General features: G+C 40.1%; 2 pseudogenes; both read left to right on the forward strand.

Annotated features, from left to right (window-relative positions):
- LOC125210465 (putative pentatricopeptide repeat-containing protein At3g08820 pseudogene) lies at positions 1 to 1,850 on the forward strand (annotated as a pseudogene).
- A 455-nt stretch (positions 1,851 to 2,305) lies between these two features.
- LOC125210466 (putative pentatricopeptide repeat-containing protein At3g08820 pseudogene) lies at positions 2,306 to 9,537 on the forward strand (annotated as a pseudogene).

The following is a 9,537-nucleotide window of genomic DNA, read 5'->3' on the forward strand; positions in this document are numbered from 1 at the left end:
ATGCAGATTCCATTGATGGTGTGTGTATATATATGAGTGTTTGCCCTGTAGATCTGCCCTTTTTTGGTCCCAATAGATGGTTTTCCCGCTCAAAAGTATGTCATATGGTAGTCCAAAAAACTGCTTCTTTATAGATTTAAGTCTTTTCTGACGACACTAGAGATCAACGCGGCTCTGTTTCAAAGCTTGAAATCTTTCATCCATCTCAAGAATGTGCATGCCCGTCTCTTTCGATACAACCTTCATCAGGACCGATTTATTATCAACATGCTTCTAAAATCGGCTTTTCATTTCAACCGCCCCGACTATGCCGTAACGCTATTCTGCGAGACGGAGCCCAATTTCCATTTATACCACACCATGATTCGTGGGCTTGTTTCAAGAGATCATTTTGACAACGCCATTAAATACTTTCACGTGATGTACCGCGAGGGATACTGGGCAAACAGTTTCATATTCACTTTTGTTTTGAAATGTTGCTGGAAGAATGAGGACATTAAACTTGGTATAAATGTTCATTCTTTGATTGTGAAACAGGGTTGTGAGTTTGATTCGCAGGCGAGTACTGGATTAGTAGGATTGTATTCAAAATTGGAGCGTCTGGTTGATGCACGGAAGGTGTTCGATGAAATGCCTGAGAAGAATGTTGTTTCGTGGGCTGTGGTTATGAACGGATATGTTAACGTTGGGAGGTTCAAGGAGGCTATTGACCTTTTTAGGGAGTCGCTGGAGCGGGTTTGAAGCCGGATAGCTATACACTTGTTAGAGCATTATCTGCTTGCAGTCAACTAGGAGATTTGGTGGTTGGAGAGTGGATTCATAAATATGTGGTGGATAGTGGGATGGGGCTGAATGTGTTTGTGAATACTGCGTTGGTGGATATGTTTGTCAAGTGTGGAAATATGGAGAAAGCGCGTGCCATATTTGATGGGATGTACGAGAGAGATGTTGTTACTTGGTGCACTATGGTGCAGGGTTACGCAGCCTATGGTTTTCCAATGGAGGCTTTGGAAGTATTTGGTATGATGATGAGAGAGAATTTAGGGTCGGATCACTATGTCATTGTCGGGGTCCTCTCTGCTTGCGCTAGGCTCGGGGCTTTGGAGCTCGGGAAACGGGCTTGCAGCATGATGGATAGGAACGTGTTTCTGTGCAATCTTGTTGTAGGGACTGCCTTGATTGACATGTATGCAAAATGTGGTGAAATGGCTCTAGCTAGGGAGGTTTTTGAAGGAATGAAAACCAAGGATCTTGTCGTTTTCAATGTCATCATTTCTGGTCTGGCTATGACTGGCCATACTAAAACGGCATTTAGTTGCTTTGGTTTGGTTCATAAATGTGGATGGAATGGTGACGGGAACACGTTTCTTGGTCTACTCTGTGGATGTGCTCATGCCGAACTTGTTGATGATGGGAATCGTTTCTTCAATGGAATGAGTGACTTATACTCTTTGGATCCTACTATTGAGCACTATGGAAGCATGGTAGATCTTCTTGCTCGTGCTGGTTTATTAAACGAAGATCATGATATGATCTTGAGTATGCTAATGAATGCCAACGCCATAGTATGGGGAACTCTGTTGGTTGGATATCAGATGCACACGAATACTCGATTGGTTGAGCATGTATTGCAGCATTTAATCAAATTGGAGCCGTGGAACTCAGGGAACTACGTCCTTTTATCAAATATTTACTCAGCTAATAAGAAATGGGATGAATCAGAGAGTATTAGATCAGTCATGCAAGAGCAAGGGATTCAGAAAGTGCGCGGCTGTAGTTGGATAGAGGTGGACAACATTGTGCACGAGTTCCTCGTGTCGTGTTCGTGTTTGTGTTTGGGATTTTCTTAACGGGTCGTGTTTGTGTTTGTTGTTATCGTGTTCGTGTCGTTATTGCGTGTCGTTATCGTGTTGACACGATAACGACCCGACACGCACGATTTTCCCTACTCCCCAAAAGCCCTCATACTAATGGAGTTGGGAAAGTCCATTTATATGCTTGCAACTCTTGTTCATTCTCCGATGTAGGAAATGGTTTGCTTTACCACAATTACTCACGTCGTCTTCAACCGTGAATGAATTTCTGAAAATTTGAGTCTTTCAATGACGACAATGGAGTCCAGCTTCTTCTATAAACCACCGTGTTTTCATGATAAAAAAAAAAGGAATGAATTACTTTTTGTAAATTTAAACCATTGTTCTCACTAATATCTTCTTCCCCCCGAGTTTATTTACTTATGAAGCCCATTTACATCCCCAATTAAAATTCAAAACCGTCGTTCTCACTTCTGTCTTCTTCCCCAAATATGCTGCATTTGCAGTATGGTTGGAGGTATTTTTAGCAGCAAAAATGAGATTTGCAATATTGTTGGAGATGCCCTAAGAGTAATCTATTTATGTAATAATCTGCTGAGGTAATCTATTTCTCCGTCTCCACCTACGGTTAATCTGGAGTGGTACGATTTCATACTGCCTTTGTTTTTGTTTGATTCGGTTGATTTCGGAATTTTCAATTGCATGTTTCTATTTTACGGTTTTAATTTTGATAACTGGATTGGTTATGCTGTTAGTGGCATCCTCTATATTTGCATTCTAGGCTTATTTGGTGTTGGATTTAAGATTATCATTCACGATGAACTGGTGATATGTTATATCTGTGCTAAAATCATTCTAAATAGATTATCGTTTAAAATATAACTTACCTCAGCATTGTTTACAGAAATATACACAGCCCAAAATCTGCTACCACACACCATCCCCGTCTACAACAGTGAAAGTGAATTTCTGAAAATTTGAGTCTTTCAGGGCGACACTGGAGATCAACGCGGCTCTGTTTCGAAGCTTGAAATCTTTCATCCAACTCAAGAATGTACACGCCCGTCTCTTTCGATTCAACCTTCATCAGGACCGATTTATTCTTAACATGCTTCTGAAATCGGCTTTTCATTTCAACCGCCCCGACTATGCCGCAGCGCTATTCAGCGGGACGTAGCCCAATTTTCATTTATACCACACCATGATTCGTGGGCTTGTTTCAAGAGATCATTTTGACGATGCCATTAAACACTTTCACGTGATATACCGCGAGGGATATTGGGCCAACAATTTCATATTCACTTTTGTTCTGAAATGTTACTTGAATGGTATGAACGTTCATTCTTTGATTGTGAAACAGGGTTGTGAGTTGATCCACAGACGAGTACTGGATTAGTTGGATTGTATTCAAAATTGGAGCGTCTGGTTGATGCGCGAAAGGTGTTCGATGAAATGCCTGAAAGAAATGTGGTTTCGTGGGCTGCGGTTATGAACGGGTATGTTAGCGTTGGGAGGTTCAAGGAGGCTATTGAGTTGTTTAGGGAGTCGCTGGAGGTGGTTTTGAAGCTGGGTAGCTATACACTTAGAGCATTATCTGCTTGTAGTCAGCTAGGAGATTTGGTGGTTGGAGAGTGGATTCATAAATATGTGGTGGATAGTGGGATGGGGCCGAATGTGTTTGTGAATACTGCATTGGTGGATATGTTTGTCAAGTGTGGAAATATGGAGAAAGCGCGTGCCATATTTGATGGGATGCATGAGAGAGATGTTGTTACTTGGGGCACTATGGTGCAGGGTTACGCAGCCTATGGTTTTCCAAAGGAGGCTTTGGATGTATTTCGTATGATGCTAAGAGAGAATATAGGGCCAGACCACTATGTCATTGTCGGGGTGCTCTCTGCTTGCGCTAGGCTTGGGGCTTTAGAGCTCGGGAAACGGGTTTGCAGCATGATGGATAGGAATGTGTTTCTGTGCAATCCTGTTGTGGGGACTGCCTTGATTGACATGTATGCCAAATGTGGTGAAATGGCTCTAGCTTTTGAGGTTTTTGAAGGAATGAAAACCAAGGATCTTGTCGTTTTCAATGCTATCATTTCTGGTTTTGCTATGACTGGCCATACTAAAACAACATTTAGTTGTTTTGGTTTGGTTCAGAAATGTGGATGGAATGGTGACGGGAACACGTTTCTCGGTCTACTGTGTGGATGTTCTCATGCTGGACTTGTTGATGATGGGTATCGTTTCTTCAATGGTATGAGTGACTTATATTATTTGGATCCTACAATTGAGCATTATGGAAGCATGGTTGATCTTCTTTCTCGAGCTGGTTTATTAAACGAAGCTCATGATATGATCTCAAGTATGCCAATGAATGCCAATGCCATAGTTTGGGGAGCTCTGTTGGCTGGATGTCAGATGTACAAGAATACTCGATTGGCTGAGCATGTATTGCAACATTTAATCAAATTGGAGCCGTGGAACTCAGGGAACTACGTCCTTTTATCAAATATTTACTCGGCTAATAAGAAATGGGACGAATTAGAGAGTATTAGGGCAGTTATGCAAGAGCAAGGGATTAAGAAAGTGCGCGGTTGTAGTTGGATAGAGGTGGACAGTATTGTGTACGAGTTCCTCGTTAGAGACACATCCCATTCTGTGTCAGATGGGATAAACTCTTTGAGCTGGCTAGGGAGCTAAGAGCAGTTGGTTTTGTGCCTAGCACAGAATGTGTGTTGTTCGATGTAAAAGAGGAGGAGAAAGAGCAGTTCTTGGGCTGTCACATGGAGAAGTTGGTTCTTGCATTTGGCCTTATTGCAACGAAACCAAATTGTGTCATCCGGATAGTTAAAAACCTCCGTGTATGTGGCGATTGCCATGCATTCATCAAGCTCGTGTCAAAGATTATAGGGAGGGAAGTTATTGTTCGTGATACTAACCGGTTCCATCATTTTGTGAACAGGTGGTGCTCGTGCAGAGATTATTGGTGAATCGTTACATCAGTCTAAACACAGTGTAAGATAAAGAGGAAGCTTGTGTACCGAAGTTTGGTGGATTGATGAAGAGCAGAGGGTCTTAGCTATATACTACTCCATATGCGATGATTTAGGCATGGCAAGGTCTTGAGATGTGAAACACCAATAATGTAGCCACAGAAGCTATTTGATTGAGGAGTACTGATCTAGCCAGGACCAGGTCATTTCGTTTCTACTGCTGACTCGATTTATTTTCAAACACAAGAATTACCCGCAAGTGTACGGGGCTAGTGTAGTAATAAACAAGTACGAGTATCGTATCCACGAAGACAAATTGTGTAACTCAAGTACCACGAACCGATTTTGACTACTATATAGAAAATCCGGAAAGGTTGGTTTTGATTTTTGAAAAATGATAAAAACATAAACAAGATAAAAGCACACAACCCAAAAACAAGTTTCAAATAAGAGAACGAGGTAGAGCTTTGGATCCAACTACAATGAACACGATGTGAACAACTCAACAACTTCGATTACCCATTTGAAGTCTCTAGGATTACTAGGAAAGCTGCCAGTCTAGACTAAGCCCTCTCTCGAGTGCACTTAACCAGTTGATTAACCATTAATATTGAAGTCTCCTTCTAATATGTCACAATTAACTCCTAAAAACAAAAGGCTCAAGTCCTCACTCTAGAATTCCTTCTCTTGAATGAAAATTATCTAGGTGTTGTTCATTCTTTTATTAATCCTAATTAGGTATCTCTCGATTACTCAAACTAGGTCAACAAACCCAATTGGTAGCTAAGCAATTGAATTGAAAAAGCACAAGAATGAAACAAAGAAATCACAAGAGCAAAGGTAATCAAAAGTCCATGAATTAATCAAAAGCATCCATTGTAGTCTTCACCAAAACTCTACAAATGATTTAGCTACTCATATTCGAAGCAAATTCACAAGAGAAATCCATAGAAATTGAATTGAACATAGTAAAACTAATAGAGATACTCCCAAGGATGAATTGAATGGGCAAATCGTCTTCGTCTTCAAACTTGTTGATGAATCGGACTTCTTGTCGCTTCAATCTACTCTCCCAAGGTGGAAACTGCTTCTGGGCGTGTGAAAAGTGTGCTGGAGTCGAACCCTAGGTCCTATTTATACCCGGGGCGAAAAATAGAAGTCAAACTGCAGTCGAGCAAATCGCCCGGCCGGGCGATTTCTAAGCAACAAAACGCCCGACCGGGCGTTCTTCTTGAATCGCTAAGTAGCGCAAAACGCCCGGGGACAGAGGATTCGCCCGGTCTGAGAGGCAAAACGCCCGGCCCGGGCGTTTTCAGAGGGAAAAACGCCCGGGGACAGAGGATTCACCCGGCCTGGGTGGCAAAACGCCCGGTTAGTTCTGTGAAAACGCCCGGTTAGTTCTTTTGGCTGCCATTTCGTCCGTTTCCACCTGTTTTGACTACAAAAACTCGACAAACTTATCAGAGCACTCTAACTAAGGAATCATGGATGAAAACTCAAGTAATATGCTACAATATACTCAATTAAGCACTGTAAACTATCCAAAACACTTGCTAAACTACGAGTTTATCAACTGCTTTATGGTTTTCATTGTAGTTGTGAATATTTAGTTTCGACTTTTGTCTACTATTCAAATGTTTGTGTTTTCGGTCAAAGTCAAAGTACTCTATTTTGTGCCTGAATTTTCTTTAGGTATGACATAATTTGTAAGCAAGTAGTAAGAAACTGCTCAAATTGTGTTTTGTAAAATGAACAGATTTTGGAAGGCATCAAAATACTAAAGTAGATATCAGTAAGACTGAAGAGTTGAGTCCAATGCAAAGGTGAGGAATACTGTGTTGCATTTTTCATCTTATGCTTGATTTCTCTTCTTTTTTTAGATTATGATTATTGGCTCCTAAATCTTTTTCTTTTCCCTTTTTGTGTTTTATGCAGCGATCAGTTCAAATACAACAAATACAATAGTTCAAGGTAATAGTGAACAAACTGTTTGACTATGTGTTCTGCAATTACATTTCTCCTTCTGTGTGATAGTATAATTTTTTTAAGGTGTAACTGCTTTTAAAGTCACCAACTTTTCATGAATTCCAGTTTTTCCCACGAACTTTAAAAAGTTCGTGTAATGTCACGAACTTTATTGTCGGTTGTCATTTTCCCATGTCAGGTTTTTTTGTCTAATTCAAACTGTTTGTTTCCTATTAAGACAATGTCCAAATTCTTTTATCTTACTATCGTTGTCTTCGTCTTTGAACTAGCTTTGTGTGGGTACCTTGTACGCCTCAATCGGAACTCGGATGAAGAAGTTATGGTCATTTGATGAAGAAGCATATGACCTTATTGCAACGAAACCAAATTGTGTTATCCGGATAGTTAAAACCTCCGTGTATGTGGCGATTGCCATGCATTCATCAAGCTCGTGTCGAAGATTGCAGGGAGGGAAATTATTGTTCGTGATACTAACCGTTTCCATCATTTTGTCAATGGGTGGTGCTCGTGCAGAGATTATTGGTGACTCGTATCAACTAGCATTATATCAGTCAAAGCACCATGTTAGCAAAAGAGGAAACATGGGTATTGAAGTTGGGATTGATGAAAAGCAAAGGGTCTTCCATATCTCTATTATGTGATGTTATAGGCATGGCAAGTACTTAGAGATCTGAACCAAAAATTCAGCCTCAGACACAGACAGTCACCACGACGTCCACGACCAGGTTATTTCATTTCTTTTGCTTTATGGTTTTGTTCTTAGTTAATTGTGAACCTTTAGTTTTTTCCATGATTTTAAATGCTTGTGTTTGGTCCTGAATTCTTGTGGGATTATTATAAGCAAGTAGGTAGTATTTTTCTTCCAAGGAAGAAAACAATTTTCTTACTTGTGCTCAAATTGTCTTGACTCTTATGTAAAATTAACAGATTTTGGAAGGCATCATTCAAAGTAGATAGCAGCCAGACATGAGTTGAGTCCAATTCAAAGGTGAGGAAAACTGTGTTGTATTTTCGTCTTATGCTTTTGTTATTTGACACACTAGTCTAGTAGTATGGTGGTATTTGGTTTAAAAATGTTCTCCACATCTGAAGAAAATCAAATTGAAGTTGCAAATACTAAACCTATATATTCTAGTTGTGATTCAAGGCTTGTGAAAGAGCCATCTTGGAAAAAAGTTTGAATTTCAAAACTAAGTAGAGCGCGCCTGGCTTTGGCACTTTGTGCTCGACTTTGGTACTCGGGTGCTTGATTTCTCTTCTTTTTTTAGACTCTGATTATTGGCTCGTAAATCTTTTCTTTTCCCTTTTTTGTGTTTTATGCAGTCAGCAAATGTTGATCAGTTCATATGCAGCAGTTCAAGGTAATAGTGAAAAAACTACTGTATTTGATTGTGTGTTTTGTAACAATATAATTTCTCCTTGTATTTTTTTTATCTGTACGAGTATTTTTTTTTTTAAACTATAAATGTAGCCTTTATACTACTATGTTATAAGGAGGTGATTACTACTAATTAGATAGTGCAAATATTTTCTCTCTCTCGTATATTTCCTCACTTTTCCAATTCAGCATTCAAGATGCATTATTTGCTCTGATTTAATTGGGTTCAACCAAATTAAACCAAAGTCATATAAGGAGTTTATGTTTATTTGTTAATTGGAAAAACAATAATAAATGTGAAAATTAAAAGGATCAGGGATAACAAAGAAATGATAATAAAATGACTGGAGTAGTGAATACAAGAAAGAATCCAAATCAATGTATAAAATCAAAGGTACATCCAAAATCTCAACAAACAACTAAATGTAAACAAAAACCAAGGATCTTGTCGTTTTCAATGCCATCATTTCTGGTCTAGCTATGACTGGCCATACTAAAACAGCATTTAGTTGCTTTGGTTTGGTTCGGAAATGTGGATGGAATGGTGACGGGAACACGTTTCTCGGTCTACTCTGTGGATGTGTTCATGCCGGACTTGTTGATGATGGGCATCGTTTCTTCAAGGGAACGAGTGACTTGTACTCTTTGTATCCTACTATTGAGCATTATGGAAGCATGGTCGATCTTCTTGCTCGTGCTGGTTTATTAAACGAAGCTCATGATATGATCTTGAGTATGCCAATGAATGCCAACGCCATAGTATGGGGAGCTCTGTTGGCTGGATGTCAGATGCACAAGAATACTCAACTGGCTGAGCATGTATTGCAGCATTTAATCAAATTGGAGCCGTGGAACTCGGGGAATTATGTCCTTTTATCAAATATTTACTCGGCTAATAAGAAATGGGATGAATCAGAAAGTATTAGGGCAGTCATGCAAGAGCAAGGGATTCAGAAAGTGCGCGGCTGTAGTTGGATAGAGGTGGACAGTATTGTGCACGAGTTCCTCGTTGGAGACACATCCCATGCTATGTCAGATGGGATATATGGTAAACTCTCTGAGCTGGCCGGGCAGCTAAGAGCAGTTGGTTTTGTGCCCAGCACGGAATATGTGTTGTTCGATGTAGAAGAGGAGGAGAAGAAGCAGTTCTTGGGCTGTCACAGTGAGAAGTTGGCTCTTGCATATGGCCTAATTGCTACGGAAAAAAAATTGTGTTATCCGGATAGTTAAAAACCTCCGTGTATGTGGCGATTGCCATGCATTCATCAAGCTCGTGTGGAAGACTACTGGGGGGGGAATTATTGTTTGTGATACTAACCGTTTCCATCATTTTGTCAGTGGGTGGTGCTCGTGCAGAGATTATTGGTGA

Source organism: Salvia hispanica, chromosome 3, assembly GCF_029641045.1.
Source record: "Salvia hispanica isolate PSC_SH4W2 chromosome 3, Shi_PSC_v1, whole genome shotgun sequence".
Lineage (NCBI taxonomy): Eukaryota > Viridiplantae > Streptophyta > Magnoliopsida > Lamiales > Lamiaceae > Salvia > Salvia hispanica.